Source organism: Bidens hawaiensis, unplaced genomic scaffold (genome assembly GCF_021521415.1).
Source record: "Bidens hawaiensis isolate Kalapana, Puna unplaced genomic scaffold, B.hawaiensis_p1.1 tig00002572_1, whole genome shotgun sequence".
Classification (NCBI taxonomy): domain Eukaryota; kingdom Viridiplantae; phylum Streptophyta; class Magnoliopsida; order Asterales; family Asteraceae; genus Bidens; species Bidens hawaiensis.
This window is the reverse complement of record NW_027491140.1, coordinates 159,673-177,011: the sequence shown is the minus strand read 5'-3', so window position 1 is coordinate 177,011 and position 17,339 is coordinate 159,673.

Here is a 17,339-nt window from a genome sequence, read left to right as displayed (position 1 = left end):
GGTCAGAACGAGTTTCGGATCGGTTATGTGTGTATTTGACAAGTAAACGATTTTGTCTAAGGCTATAGTGGTGTATAATTCCCTAAGTAAAGGCTCATCACTCTTACCTGGGAAGTCAACTTGCTGGAGGTAGGGGTGTTCAAAATCATATATTCGAAATTTCGGATATCCGAAACTTTCAGATAGTGGATTTCGCTATGCGAATCTAAAATTTCGGATATACGATCGGATAGTGAATCGGATATCCGAAAATCCATGAAAAAAAAACCTGTTCTAAAAATAAACTTACACCATCCAAGTTTTTCAATCCAAAAAACTATACACAAATTGCTCAAAATACAAACAAACAAAAGGTTCTTATCTAGTTGGAGAATGGAGTAACAGTGGTAAAGTCGTGGAAGTGGTGGTAACAGACGAGGGAAGCTGGAGGTAGTGACATATGAGGGCTGAAGCCGGAGGTGGTGACGACCGTGGAGTGGTTGATTCGTCACTTTGGTGTCAGTCGTGGTCCTTATGGAGAACTGAATGTGGTGACGGTCGTGAGTTGAGCCGATTTGAAATTGTGATTTGATTGAATAAGAAAGGCAAAGAGCATAGATAGATATCTATTTGAATGAATGGCCGCATGTATGAGTGAAATCAAGGTTACATGACTACATCTAATATTTTAGTTGGTATATATTAAAATTAAAAAATATTAAATTTAATATTTACATGAACTATCTGAAAAATGCTATCCGAATCCGGATCCGAATTTTCGAATATACGGGGTTCGGATATCCGATTGGATAGTTCGGATACGAATTCTTTTGAACACCCCTAGCTAGAGGTCATGCTCTTGGTTTAAAAGATTCTAGTATACAACACTCTTTATCTATTATACACATAATTAATTTAATTAATCACATAACTTAATCGAGGGAAACTCGCAACCAGCTCAACTACTTCTTACCCGTGTTCGTGTTCATCAAACGATCAAGATGATTTCATATAGCCCCTTTTAAATGCTTTTATTTATGTGGTGGAAAACATGCAATATTCGTTATTTTACGTGCAACGTGTTTAAATATATGCTTGATTATAAATCCTATGTACTTAGTGTTATTAAAGGTGTATACATAATCGTATTGACACATTAACTTTGCAACATGGTTGTATAAGATAGATCTATTGGTCCAACTAGTCCACTCAGGTTCCCAGGTAGGAGCTTGTGTGTTCAGGGCCCGATGAAATCATTAATCATAAGTCGTAATCAAAGGATTGACACCTCACAAATCGTGACAAGAGGGTTGGCTATGAAAATTCATAACTTCTTCATACGTTATTTTTTATAAGAAAAGAGTTACATCAATACAACGAGCATTTCATTTTCTTTAATTTAATAATAGCATTGCTATAGTTTTTTAAATTAAAAAATTAACATGCTACGTAATGTATGTGTTAATGATCGATGTCAAAAGGTCAATCAAAAATATTTATATATTACATTTACTAGCTAGGGCAAGTAAGGTGTCGAATTCATAGGGAATCAATGGAAAGTGCTACTATAGTTCGTTATTCACTAATTAATTAAACTAGGCGGACAGACAACGTCAAGCGGTTTGGAAAGTAATTTGGTTGTAAAGCAATTTAAGAAAATAGTGACTACACTTCAGGTTCGGGATATGCAATAAACTGATTGACGATAATTTATATCAAGTCGGGAAATCACATAAACATGATTTGTTCATTAGAATAGATAAATGATTACAAGACACAATAGTTTGGTTATGATGATTCACAGAACTTAATCTGAAGAATTGACACAACTGAACACGATCTATCTAATTACCAGTTCATTAATATAAAACTAAGCATCTATCAATGATTAATGGCAGACGGTTCAATGACGATAAGAACTCAATCCTAAATGTTGAAGAACACAAACCAAATAATTGATGATAAACGAAAGTCAAAGAAAAACAACTGTTTAATCGGTTCCAATAAACATATAGATTCAATCAACCATAAGATTAATCAAAACTAAATCCCAATACATGTAATGTTCATAAAATAATCAGTTCATATGCAAACCCTACACCTGAAGTGGTCACAAGTAATTTAGCCTTGCCTCTTCATCATGATTAGCTTGATTATAGATTGGAAGGATGAAACCATGGATGATTATGGTGATTGGTAGGTGTTAAGATGGTGAAGAATGGTCCCATAATCGCCCAAATATGTTAGGGTATGAAGCGTAGGCGTCCTAGGGTTGAACCGAGCTTAAAATATTCAACAAAAACCTAAAAATCGCGTTTTTCCGCCCAGACCACCGTAGCCTACGGTCTCCCCACCGTACGCAACGGTGTGACCTTAGCATACGGTCACCAGCCACTGCTTTACGGTGACAACCCCTCCGCACTGTTTTGCCCATAACTTCTTCATTATAGCTCCGTTTTACGCACCGTTTTTGGCCACGTCTTTGTCTTCAAATTATCTATCATTCCATATAATAAAATATTCATTTCCACTCCATCTCAAATACTCCAATTTAGCTCCTTTAAGTTCCACTTACCTGTAAACGTAAGACTACTTAAAGTAATCGTGTTTCCGGCTATAAACACACGATATAACTTACTTAACACACATTATTTCACCCACACATCACATTCCCACACTTATCCTTTTTCGTCTCGAAAAAGATGTACTATGAAATCAGAACCGGAAACTGTTTTTACTAAATACTCAATTTATTTTTATTATTAACAGATAACACAAAAACCGCGATTGTCGATATTGCTATCCACTTAAACCCATGCCCTAATACTTATCGGGACAAATAAGGTGTGAAAAATTCATGAGTTTATATGATTAAGTGGAACCCACACATCAAAGCCCTGAAGCCGCCTTACCATGCTTCATTATGGTTTTACCAAGCCAGGCCACCCCAACTTGACTTAAACCTTAAAGTCAGATGATCAAAACTATACACAACCAAGTGTACAATTTTAAGCCCATATGTAATAGCTAAAACAATCAAGGATATTATCGTCCGACCTAAACTTAAGCATTAAAGTTTACCAGAATGGTCATTAGATAAAATTAAGGCGCAATTAGATAACTATCTAGCAAATGGTCCCCACTACATGGCATACCCCTATTATCAAGCAACACCCCAAAGTCCATCTCCATAGGTGAGTATGCACGAATTCATCTGTAGGGCTTACATATGACGTGTCCCATGTGGTCCGTTTATTAACGGTAATGAGATGCGAGCACGAGGACCCCATATGACTAACAGCGTAGATGATCAAGTCTGTAGTGTAATTGTACTTTAAAAGCACGTAAGGATCATGTTTAATGACTTATATTTGGCAAATAAATTGCGGGTTTGCTCTTTGAGCTCTTTAATATTCATGAATCCATTTAGGAGATATGAATACCCAGATGATATACCGCATAAAGACCCATGGTCTTCGAACCCTAGAGCATCCCATCAATACAGGATTTAAGGTTATAAAACCATATACCTATGAAGCGTTAACCACTTAAACTAGAAGCATTTTCGTTATGTTTATATCACAAGCCATCTAGCATACTCTAACGTTAAGCCTATCCAAGCATCGTTCAATATCTATTCATATTTTAAAATTTTCTTTTGGTGATCAAATATAAAAAAATACTTGAGTATGGCCCGACCTTTCATCCCAGTCCTTACACAGGCTTAGCTAAACAAACAAAACCAGATAACGTTTCCCACTAAAAATCAAGCAATTAAGCGTTTAATTAAGCCAACAACCAAACCGTCCTTTCATTCTTAAAGGCTGAGACTACCGACACATCCCAAATTAAGTGTGTTATTGTTATTTTATTATTATTATTAATATTTTTATTTTATTATATTTTTTTATTTTTATTTTTTAACAGTTCCAGTTTTTCTATCATTTTCCATTGTTTTTTGCAAAAAATTTTAAATTCGGGACATTTTTAACAATTTTGACTTTTTCAAGTCCAATCCTGCATCCCCACACTTAAACTTTACATTGTCCCCAATGTAATTTACTGTTAAAAATTGAATGTAGTACCCGAAAACTAAAAATTTTAACAACCAAAGTAAAGGAAAGAGACACATGCACCTGATTCGAATCTCTCTTGTCAAACGGGTCCTGATGATAAGTACTATTGCAAACTTGACCCGAACTCCTTGAACTTTGATGTGACAATATATGCTCCATCGAATCATGACTAGACCACCATGAACTTCCCCACACTTAGGGTTTAGTATGACTGCTAAACACAAACAAAAAGTAAAATGCAAAAAGAAAAACAAAAATATAGAGAAAGAAAACAAAAGGTCGAGTTGCCTCCCAGCCAGCGCTAATTTTTTGTTAAGGTCTTCAGCCAGACCGTTACCTCATTTGGTGATTATGGTGGTCCAATGGAGTGTTTACCTTTCCCACTTCATTCTTCTTACTTCTCCGACAAAGTGGTAAATTGTTCATAGTATTCCACCTTGGCCCAAAACACGCTAACCTTCTTTGTTCATTTTCAAATCCAGGTAGATTCTTTACCTTCTCTTTCTTTGGCGGTTTCTTCTTACTCTTTCCACCCGTCTCATTAATTCCCACATTTTTCCTCGCAGTCTTGATATCATCACTTGAAGTAGCCAACTCCCCACTTTGAATCTCTATCGCGTTCAGCTCCTCTTTCTCTCTCTCCCGCTTCGACCTATCAAACACAAAACCCTCTTCTTTGGTGTCATCCTTGCTTACATGAGGAAGACACATGTTAGTAGCACCTGACCTAGAATATTTTTTTTCAAAAGAATAATCATATGAATTTGAATAAATATTTAGAACTAACTTACGGTTACCAAAGGTCATGCACACTGTTCCGTCTCGGCAATTGATTTGAGCATTGTTGCCAAAAACGGTCTCCCCAATATCAGTCGAGGTTCTTCTTCATTCCTTGCTGGTTCATAATCAAGAACAAAAAAGTCTTCAGGATAGTACAAATCACCAACCTGTATCGTGACACCAACCAACTTCCCTCGGGGTCGTCTTTGAGTGAAATCAGCTAACACTAAGGTGGTGTCAACTTCTTGTAAAGGTCCAAACTCAAAATGGTCATACACACTCCCAGGTAGAACACTTACACTTACACCATAATCAACAAGTGCCTTGGTGGTCTTGAACTCGCCAATCTGAATGGGGATGAGTGGTGCCCCTGTTTCAAATTCTTCAACCGCATTGTTCATCCCATTATCTTCAATTGTGATGGCACTAACGTACATGTTTTTACCATTTGATGAACTGCTACCCTGATGGCTGGGGTTCTTTAAAGTATCACTTGGTAGCTTCGAAGGTTTTCTCTTCAATGTGGCCAACTCTTCAGCTAATTGGCTCATCTGCTTGTCTCTTGCAGTGTTTGCCTTCTCTTCTCCATCCTTCGACTCAAATCTTTCAACAATGTCAGTATTTCAGAATCTTGCGAAGAACTTTGACCTTGAGTCGCCCCTTGACCTTGCTGATAATTCTTCTGATAGCCCTTGTTATATCCACCAAACTCTCGCTGATTATACCCGCCTTGACCGTTACCCGCATTGTTTCCATACCTCTGATTCGATTGATATCCCGTCTTCTGAGAGCTGTCTTGAAAGTTTGGGTTTTGTTGCGTGTTCGGGTTTCCATAACTGAAATTAGAGTGGTTTCTGAGTCCCGGGTGGTATGTGTTAGAGTTCATATTGCCATTATTATTGTACCTTTTCTCTCCTTGTACAAAATTTACCTCTTCTTCCTCTTCATCTTCCAACTCTTCCACAACTCCACAACTCGCTACATCGTGCCCCAACTCACCACATTGTTCACAAACTGGATATGCCTTTCCCGATTTCCCTTTTTCTTTTGTACAATCAACCATTAACTAATCCAGCTTCTTTTCTAACCTTGCCATCCGATCATCTGAACTTCCACTTTCTACTGCTTTCACCGCCGACCTCTTTATCATTCTGTTCGACTAGGCCTGTCTCGCAAGATGCCCCCTATCCACATGTTCATCATTAGTCAGAAAAGATCCATTAGTGGTGGATTGGAGGTCTCGTAAATCGTCAGTCATTAAACCATCATGGAATGCCTTTATCAATTCCCATAAAGCTATACCATGGTGAGGGCAAGTCCTTAACAACAACTTGAACCGCTGAAAAGCTTCATAAAAAAGTCTCTCCTATACGCTGTTGATAATTTCTTATAGATGTTCTAACTTCTGAGGTTCCCTGTGGCATATAATACTCATCTAAGAACTGTTGTGCCAAATCTTGCCACGATAAATACTGGATGACGGCAAAGAGAGGAACCACTGCTTTACCGCTGTAACATCCCGAAATTTCTAAAGTAATATTTAATATATTATTTTGTCGGGTGAAATAAACGAGTTAGTGGAACGATAATAATAATAGCAAAATATGAAGACTTAGTAGGATAGTTAGATGGGTTTAGATAGGGACCAAAAGGAAATATGGGCCTTCGGTCCATGGGCTTAAGGGAGTATAAATACCCCCTTAAACCCCAATCATTTCCATTCCATCCATTTATCCATCCTAATCTCTACACACCCCAAAACGCACAACCCGAACCAAGATCCAAAGGCGAGGACCCGAGCTCGTTGGTGCTAGATCGTCGTGACGAACCAAAGCAACAAAACCAGCTCGTGTTCGTAGTTCGACTCATTTACGTCAGCCGTGCACAACTGAAGAAAGAGATTACGATTAACGGTGAACGTAACCGTGTTCAGGTGAGTTTATAGCCCCATTTCCTTGTTATGTTTTCGGGGCTATGTGCATACTCGATGTGAAGTGTGAATACACTTACCTTAAGTGGTAAGTGTATGCTATAGATGTTATACGAGGTAGCTATTATATAATACTTGTTGGTGCGTGAACGATCTTCGGATATTGCACGCATCGCCAATGATAGTGATTGCCAAGTGGTTATTAGTGTGTATACATGCTATGATGTGACTTGCTTATTATGTAAATGATATGAAGCATGTTGTAGACAAGTAGAGGTAGAGCGTGTTAGAAGTGGCAAGAGTGTAGTAAGAGTGTTAGTGGCACGACGATAGTACGTGGTAGGGTAAGCCTATACGTGACTACGTTATTAAAGCGGCAAAGTGGCAAAGTGGCATAACGTTATACGTTATTAAAGTGGCAAAGTGGCATAACGTTATACGTTATTAAAGTGGCAAAGTGGCATAACGTTATACGTTATTAAAGTGGCAAAGTGGCAAGGTGGTAGGTATAAATAAGAGGCTAAGTGGTAAGGTAAGCAGGTTAGATAGTGGACTACGTGTCTGCGGATACATATATGGTGCATGTAGTGGTTGTGTGATAAGTTGCTTGATTAACTAGAACTCACTCAGCGTAGCTGACTTTTAGTATGCACGCAGGTGATCAAACTAAAGAACTAGCATGAGGATGGCATATGGCATGGATTGAACGGCTGGCATCTTAAGATGGAAGAAAAGATGTTTTAAATATAATGATTTGTTTTATAGTATCAGAGAAGAGATTGAATGTTTTGTAGCGAATGCTTCAAGTAAACGTTTCCGCGAAAGTTTTAATTAACTCTGATTGCAAGTACTGTGTTTATGAGTAAATCCGACGCTCAAGTAAGGCTACCGGTTTGGGGCCTTACAACCGCATCTTTCAAACTGAATTGAAAGACTACCATCTTTACCTCATCTGCAGTAAACCATTGACTGGAGATTGTTGCACAGATTGAGTTAAAGTTACTCAAGTGTAAATACGGCTCTTCTGTGGCTTTTCCATGAAATGTGGGTACTCCGGTTAGACTGCTCTGCCTGACTGAAAATGTTCTTCTATTTCTCATCGGAATAATGATTGGCAAGGGATTTGTAGCCACCTGTGGAATAAAATGGCTCTGAACCCCTCGGACTGGTGGTGGAACGAAAGCTCTCGGGACCCCGTCATCAAACTCATAGACGGGAACCTGTGGTTCTCTAACGACTGGACGTATCTGTGCATGCCGATACCTCGGTTCCTGATTCGGTTGACGATTTCTGTTAGGTACCCGAGCATCTTGAGGGTATTGTTGTTGATTCCTCTCGTAGTACCGACCCCTATTGTAATCCTCATACTCTTCTTCATCTTCCTGCTCAGGATCCCACTCTTCCATCTCATCCTCATTTCCAATCCTTTCGTTACCCAAATCGAATCCGATATCGTCTTACACAAATTAAAACGGCCCTTGACGGTTCCTTGTTTCAGAATGAATTGATTGATTATCGTCAAGGTTTTGTTGTCTTCGATTTTGGTTGCCACCCCCACGGTTCACTTGATGTCTGTTATGGTTCATGTTCGGATTTTGGTTGAATACGGGCTCGTTTTGTGGTATTGGTTGATCTTGGTTCAATGGTTGGTTTTGGGGTTCGGGTGGGTGTACCAATGGTTCTTGATTGTTTTGTGTACTCATGTTCTCCTCTTTCAGTTTTCTGTTGAAAGTTGCTTTCTGAGATGCTCGATTCCTTTTTGCTGTCTTTTCAATCTCAGGATCAAACTAAAGTTGTTCTTTCTCACGAGAATATCTTGTTTGCATTAACCTAGAGAATTCTCTGCATACACTAAAACACCAAACCCCGCGTAAAATGAACGAAGAAAAAAAAATAAAAACTGAAATTAAAATTAAACTTAACTAGACTAACTAACTAAACTATCACTTTGCGCGTTGATTCCCCGGCAACGGTGCCATTTTGATCGATGTTGAAAGGTCAATCAAAAACATTTATAAATTACCTTTACTAGCTAGGGCAAGTAAGGTGTCGAATCCATAGGGAATCAATGGAAAGTGCTACTATAGTTCGTTATTCACTAATTAATTAAACTAGGCGGACAGACAACGTCAAGCGGTTTGGAAAGTAATTTGGTTGTAAAGCAATTTAAGAAAATAGTGACTACACTTCAGGTTCGGGATATGCAATAAACTGATTGACGATAATTTATATCAAGTCGGGAAATCACATAAACATGATTTGTTCATTAGAATAGATAAATGATTACAAGACACAATAGTTTGGTTATGATGATTCACAGAACTTAATCTGAAGAATTGACACAACTGAACACGATCTATCTAATTACCAGTTCATTAATATAAAATTAAGCATCTATCAATGATTAATGGCAGACGGTTCAATGACGATAAGAACTCAATCCTAAATGTTGAAGAACACAAACCAAATAATTGATGATAAACGAAAGTCAAAGAAAAACAACTGTTTAATCGGTTCCAATAAACATATAGATTCAATCAACCATAAGATTAATCAAAACTAAATCTCAATACATGTAATGTTCATAAAATAATCAGTTCATATGCAAACCCTACACGTGAAGTTGTCACAAGTGGTTTAGCCTTGCCTCTTCATCATGATTAGCTTGATTATGGATTGGAAGGATGAAACCATGGATGATTATGATGATTGGTAGCTGTTAAGATGGTGAAGAATGGTCCCAAAATCGCCTAAATATGTTAGGGTATGAAGCATAGGCGGCCTAGGGTTGAACCGGGCTTAAAATATTCAACAAGAACCTAAAATTCGCGTTTTTCCGCCCCGACCACCGTAGCCTACGGTCTCCCCACCGTAAGCTACGGTGGGACCTTAGCCTTCGGTCACCAGCCACTGCTTTACGGTGACAGCCCCTCTGCACTGTTTTGCCCATAACTTCTTCATTATAGCTCCGTTTCACGCACCGTTTTCGGCCACGTCTTCGTCTTCAAATTCTCTATCATTCCATATAATAAAATCTTCATTTCCACTCTATCTCAATTACTCCAATTTAGCTCCTTTAAGCTTCACTTACCTGTAAACGTAAAACTACTCAAAGTAATCGTGTTTCTGGCATATAAACACACAAAACACACGATATAATTTACTTAACACACATTATTTCACCCATACATCAGTTAACCATCAAATCACATTACCTCTCAAATAATACATAATATTTATTGAACTTTTCAGAATTTACGAATATTTAAGTTTCATGATTGAATTTCAAAAGGTTCACAAACAAAACAAAAAAAATCACTTTTCTTCAATCACACACTTATCTGTCCAAATTCAAACCCTTATTTGACAACATAATAGCTTAAAATAGGAACATTAATAACCCACTCAAGCATACCCATCGTGTCCAGTTATCCACAAAAGAGAGTAACAAAATTCTTCTTTAATCACACAAACCCTAAAATATATACCCATATCAAATTTTCATCAATCTCCTTAAACACCATATATATTAGTCAATCATATATACTTTTATGGACTCACCAGTTAAGTTTCGATCAGGAAAGAAAAACTTTCTAATCAGGACATGGGATCAGTATCGATCCTCTTCCAACCCCGGCAGGAAAATGCTAGCACCGGAAGGGTTTTTTCCGGTGTATGTTGGACCGGAGAAACAGTGGTTTGCGGTCAAGGCGAATTATGCTAATCATCCGTTGTTTCAGATTCTTTCACAAGATGCTGAAATCGAATACGGGTTTAATACACCTAGCCCTATATTGCTTCCATGTGAAGTGGATCTTTTTTTATAAGGTATTGGAAGAGATGGAAGCTAATGAAATGGAGCCCCATGTGTTCAGGTTCAGATAGGGGTAGTGTAGCCCGTTTAATCCTAGTTGGCGGTTGGCGGACGCGGGCGAAAGTCGGATGGGCAAAGGGTATGGTGGTTATGGAGTTCTTACACCGTCACGGTTGGTTAAGATGAATTAAGTTTGTACATGCATGGTGTCCAAATCTTTTTAGCTTTGTTCATAATCCAGATCTATATAATAATTTTGCTCAAATATTATTTCTACGTATATGTATTTAATATTTTAATGTTTAAAATAATCTAACATTTTGATAGATTTAGTATTAGAGGAGTTTAAGTGAGCATTATGTAACTGTTTAAAAGAAAATTGCTGATGCCTATTTATATATGATTAAAATGCAGATGGAAGTTGTCTCACAACTGTACTGTAGCTCATTGGTACAAGTTTTCATGCTATGTATGCAACCCCATTAAGCATCCCACTATACATGTCTGTTATAACACGTGTGCTATACGTGTCTCTTTCTTTCTCATCACTATTTTTTCACCGCCTTCCATCTTTCTCTCTCTCTTTCCTTCCAATCACTATTTTTTTCCAGATCTTTGATGTTCTCGCTTTTGCGTTCTTAAAAGAAATCAGAATTTCATTTGGAATGATGCTTCGTTCGCGTCGTCTTTATCGTTCTTTTCAGTTGTCGTAGGTAAGCTGCTTAATTAATTTCCGAGGTTTCCGTTATCGGATTTTCCATCCTCTTTATCCACGGTAAGCGCTGACCCAAAATTTAAGGTTCTGGTTCTCGAATTGATGCTTTATTATGTCAAATTAAAACCTTATTATTTTGCTTCTGTTCACCTCTCTAAGTTTGCTCATGCATAAATTGAAGGTTTTGGTTGTTGAGTTGATGCTCAATTAGAATGCTCAAACTTTTGGTTCTACTTTTTATAGGTTCAGATATGTTGTATAATTACACAATCACTTACTGCCACAACCAAAACAATGCTTAAACCATTAATCTTAATCGAAAACTATTAATTTTGCAACCTAAAACTAAAACATAAATATTTCTTGTTTAAAGTCTAAAACACACTAATCTAGGAACGACAAGCTAGGAAGGGCTTCAAGTACTTCACCCATTTTGGTGGAATTGAAACATGTTCGCAAATGGTGATTTAAAAATCTGAATGCTGAGGAGTTCGTCCATGAATGTTAGAATGCCACTCATAGGATAAACCCGTTTAGTTAAATGAGCTAAATAGGTGAAACAGAACAATGCATGTTTAGAGAAACGAACTAAAAATGCTAATCCTAATGCAGCCAATTTAAGCAAACAGGTTAAACACAACAACAACAAATGATCCGTTAACTTAAACGGATTAAACGGCCAATCCTCACAGATGTTTAGTTAAATAGATCTAACATGTAAAACCCTACACAACCTGTTTAACTAAGCGGGCAAAAGAGGCAAACCCCTAAACAAGTAATGATTAAACCTAAGATGACCATTTAATTTAACATAGACAAAATGTCCAATCAGAAAGACGAAACGGGCCAACGAAACAAAACCTATTCAACCAAACAGGTCAAATAACTCAACGCACTACCTCATACATTATAAGTTAGCATGCAAAAAAAAATTGCCCAACAGATAGAATTAGCTGATGTTAATGACAAAGAATCCTCAACAACAACCACCAGTATGCCTCATTTTACTGAATGAAACACAAATATCACGCTAACACAAAACAAACATGCAAAACAATCAAAGGTGCAAGGAACACACATAGGATTTGAAAACATACACGAAATGGTTCTATGTCGCGTGCCCCGAATGCCTATAGACTATGCATCCGCAAAGGAAAAATCCAAACGGCTTCTAATGCGAGAACCAGAACACCAACAAACCTACAAAGTTCATGTAAGCCAATATATATATATATACACACACACACACACCCCTATATAGGATTAGGTTCATTTAAGAAGTCTTTTTAGTGCGAGAAGTGTGAGAAGTAATTATAACCAATCATAATTTTTCTTTTTATTTTACATTTAAATTATACATAAGGGTGTATTAGTAATCTATTTTAATCTTAAATTCAGTAACTATTAATTGTTTTGGAGGTTTCAAATATTTTTTATTTCTTTGATGAATATTTTATGTTAATCCGACATCCTCCATAACCCAAATATCATCCCTATTCACAATCACATATTTCTCTCACCACCATCGCTAATTCGATATCCAATAGAAGATTTATCTGAATCATCAGTAGTCGATTCCGCGTAATTTCATTATGCCCTAAATCGTACCTCGGTTTTGCCTAATTCAGTATGCCCTAACTTTCACAGCAGGATGATAAATCGAATTAAACACAACAAAATCAGGTTTTTCCAATGTAAGTAGTTGCTTTTCTGTTATGTTTGTAACACACCATTTTATGTAGGTATTTATGTTATTTGAGGTACATGTCTTTTTTTATATTGTGTAGTCTTTTTTTGCTAGCATGTATAACTTTTGTTGCTATTGATAATCATCATCATCTTATTAATGTACGTAGGTAGTTTGATTGTTATTTATCATGTAAATATATTTACTTTATGATATCTACAAAAAAGTATCAATTAATTGAGTCATGTGTATGAGTTTTTACTACTGCGTAGGAAATTTACTTAACATTCTGTGTAGCTTATTTTGCAAGTGTCATCTCTTAATAGATGTTGTTCCTAATTATATACACTTTCAAATAACAGTTATTTTATACCAATTTATTACATGCCAAGCTACTTGTAAAATGTTTGGGTGCTTCTATTACAGATGTAGGTTTATTAAAAAATGATGATATTTACATGCTTTCTAATTAATCGTGTTTTCCTCTTATATTATGCATCATTTAAGATTGTTATTTGAATACATTATCTATATTTGTTCATATACATGGTCGTGACTGTGCGTCTGAATACCTTGATTGCATAGAACAAAAAGATGATGTAAAGTCGGATTTGATTTTGGTTTGTTTTCCATACCATAAACCAATATGCCATAATTGTTGGATGAAAAGTGTATGAGATTTTGGTTTGTTTTCATGTTGCGTGGGACACATATTAAAAGTGTGTATGCTTCTGTTCTATTGTGATATGTGATTATTTGTAGTGATTAATATACGTATATCGTTAATGAAAATATAGTAATTGTGTATGACTTAATGAATTTCTGCTTGGTGATATTGGTCATATGGTGGAGGTGATAATGTACTTGAAAGGGGGGATATATAGTCTATTTGCTAGATTTTCTTTTGAACTTGTTGCTTTGGGTATGCTTTTATGTTGTCATGGCAAACTATGTGGGTTGGGCGAACAGCTGACATGTCAAACGGGTTGGGTTAAGTTGATGCCAAAACACCCTTTTTTTTCAAATTTTGGGTGGTTTTATACATTAGACATGCATTGTGAGATGTATAAAGTATTTTCTAGTCAGCTAATTATTTTGATTGACTTGCTTGACACGTTAGAAGATAGATAATAACCTAATTCGACCCCATAATTAGTTATTGAGTCGTGATTGCCACCTCATGTCTATTAATCACATTTTCTGAAATTTCAAATTTTTTCTTACCATAGTTTTTGTGGTGTGTAGGAAAATCTTGTGTAGTGTATTTGTTGTTTAGGAAAAAGTGTGCAGTTAGGAAAATTTGTGCACAGAATTGAGTCAAGATCCTATTAAATTCGAATCAAGATTCGGATCAATTATTCCTAGAGCACTAAAAACACAATTTGCACTTTAATAATCCGAATCAATGTTGGCCTATTAATATTTACTTGTTGATTTATTTTCTTTGTAGTGAATCCGCATGCGATTGGAGAGTAAGTTGCAGGTCATTGGTGTGTTTCTCATCATGCTGCTACTGGCAATGGCCCTCAAGAAATAGTATTTTTTTTGTTAACTTCATTACACTTTCTATGTGGCCATTGTGGTTTGTATGTAGGTATGTATGTATGTAGGGATGTATGTATGTATGTTTGTACGTAGGTATGTAAGCATGAATGTTTGTATGTAGGCACGTAGGTACGAATGCTTGTATGTATGTAGTCATGTAGGTATGCACTTATTAATACTTTTTTTTAAAACATATCTTCTATTTTTGTCTCTTTTACACCAAGTCAAATCATAGAAAATTATTAACCTTAAAAAATTAATAATATTATTAACTTAAAAAGTTCCTGTATTGGGTCTTCGTAGCATACTTTTTTTTTAATATTTGTTACATCATTATTATATAATTATATCATATAAGACATTGTTTTGTGTTTACGTGCACATAGTGTTTAAAACAAAAAGATATGATATATACATATATGTGAATGCTGTCTTACATGAGTTAAGAATCTACCTTTCTTCTTACCCACAAGAAACCAATCCTCAATAGATTTACTATAACATAATGCCTACTCATAAAAATCTATATCCATATCCATGTAGGTATTCACAAAAATAATTAATACCAGATAGATAAAAGAGTCTTAAACACTTAACCTAGATTCACGTAGGTATACTCAAAACACAAGGGTTCAACCCAATAGAATAACATTAAAAACGCCAAAACATGATGTCATTTAAGTTGATCTTTAGCCTTCATAAACCAAGTTGTCATTTTGAATTTATAGCATCCATAATGCTTGATCTTTTGATGTTTATTTCAAATAGCAAACTCTTCGTTGTGTATTAGTCCTTAAACTTATATGTATTGTTTTCTGTTTTCACAACTCCTCTCCTTGACCACAATCACAAATTATCTTCCCCGTGAGGATCTTATAGACCACAATCCCAATTTATCAATCCAGTCCGCATAATTATACATAATTATCTTCTGTTCCACATTTGATTTATAACGATTTTGATGTTAACAAACCCAACAATCTTTCGATCGTAACTCATAATTGTCCCTCTGCACAAAATTCAATTTTTATTTTCATATCAGTTATATAGCAAACAAAATAAACTGCTTACACGTATGTAAATTTAGGGGTATTACCTGTGCTGAAGCTGATGACGCGCAAGTAACAACCTACATCATCACCAACATATAAGTAAAATTCTCCAAGGTGAACAAAACGCACACATAACAATTCACCATTTCATAACAATATAGCAGCCTAACATTATACACCAAAACCAGCAAAAACCTTCAAATAAGTCCTACACAGACCACAGTAAAAATCTCTACAGCCTAACATCTAACACCAAAGCCAATAAAAGCCTACACAGACCACTAGCCCAGACAACAAGCCTGCACGGAATACAATCTAGGCATTACTTAAATAAGCATACACAAGAAATAAACCACATACACAAGAAGCTCGGTAAACCTACATAGTAAACAACCTGTATAGACAACAACTATAGTCACCCCTACACAGAATACAATCTACACATCACTTAAATAAGCAAACACTATAAACAAACCACACACACAAGAAGCTCAGCAAACCTACACAGTAAACAAACTGCATACACAGCAACTACAGTCATCCCTACACAATAAACAACTTACTTACACAACAGACCCATTAACTGTACACATAAAGCAAGAAACATATTAACTACTTCCGCATACACAGTGCGCTGCCAACATAATATAATTATTTCCTACATACTCTACATAATCCCTACACATTTCAAAAATATAATCTAGACGCCTAATTTATTCCATACACAAGTAAGTATAGCTATCTAAATGAACAGATAAGCTATCTACGCAGTTACATTATGCAAATCATACTTCAAGCATAACATCCTGCATAAACACCTTCGTTACATACACATTGTTAATTACTACTCAAAACCTTGTCCGAATCATACTAGAAAGGGTTAAATACACAAATTAAACTTTTATCATACACGATTAATAAGAATCCCTACACAAAATAACAACTACATATAGAATTTCATGGTAGATACACACATCAAAATAAGTCACTCATCATGGTATTAATGCCTATGCAATCCACATAATCTGCACCATATCCACGAGCATACATACAAACATAATATACACAATACACAATCCTCATCAGGTTATAAACACTAAAATTAATGAAAACCACAGTTAACTTATACACAAAAAAAATCCTAATTTTTTACCCAAATAGTAGAGGCATTGAATTGATTATGCAATTTTTTACCGTATAATTTAATCACATGTCTAACACTTAACATCTATTATAACACCTACACTACACAAAACCTCATACATATGTATTTTTAAGTTTCATCATAACGTCCAAACCAATGTAACTACATACATAATCTAACCATATACAACCATAAAAGGTACTAAGAACATACACGTCAACATGTTATTATTACATTAAATTTGTGCTAATATGATTATGTAATGTAGGTAACTTCACCATACTCCAACTCATTTTCTTTCAACAAAAAACAAGGCCTCGTTATACCTTACTGTGCTAGTATGATTATACGCCCTTGATTCTTTGCGTCTGATTAAAGGTTCGGTCATCATAGCAAATAGAAATCCCTAATTACGCTTGATAAGAACACGATGATTAGCAGAGCCGGGTGATTCTTTTATATACACTTCCAAACATGAAGAATCTCGTTCATCTCAATGATTTTGTGTATCAATTTCTTCTGGCGAGATGTGTTTCACCGGGAGAGAATGACGGGAGTTGATTAGGGCTTAATAGAGGATTTCATAACATTAGTATGTTTATTCTTCTAGGCCTACA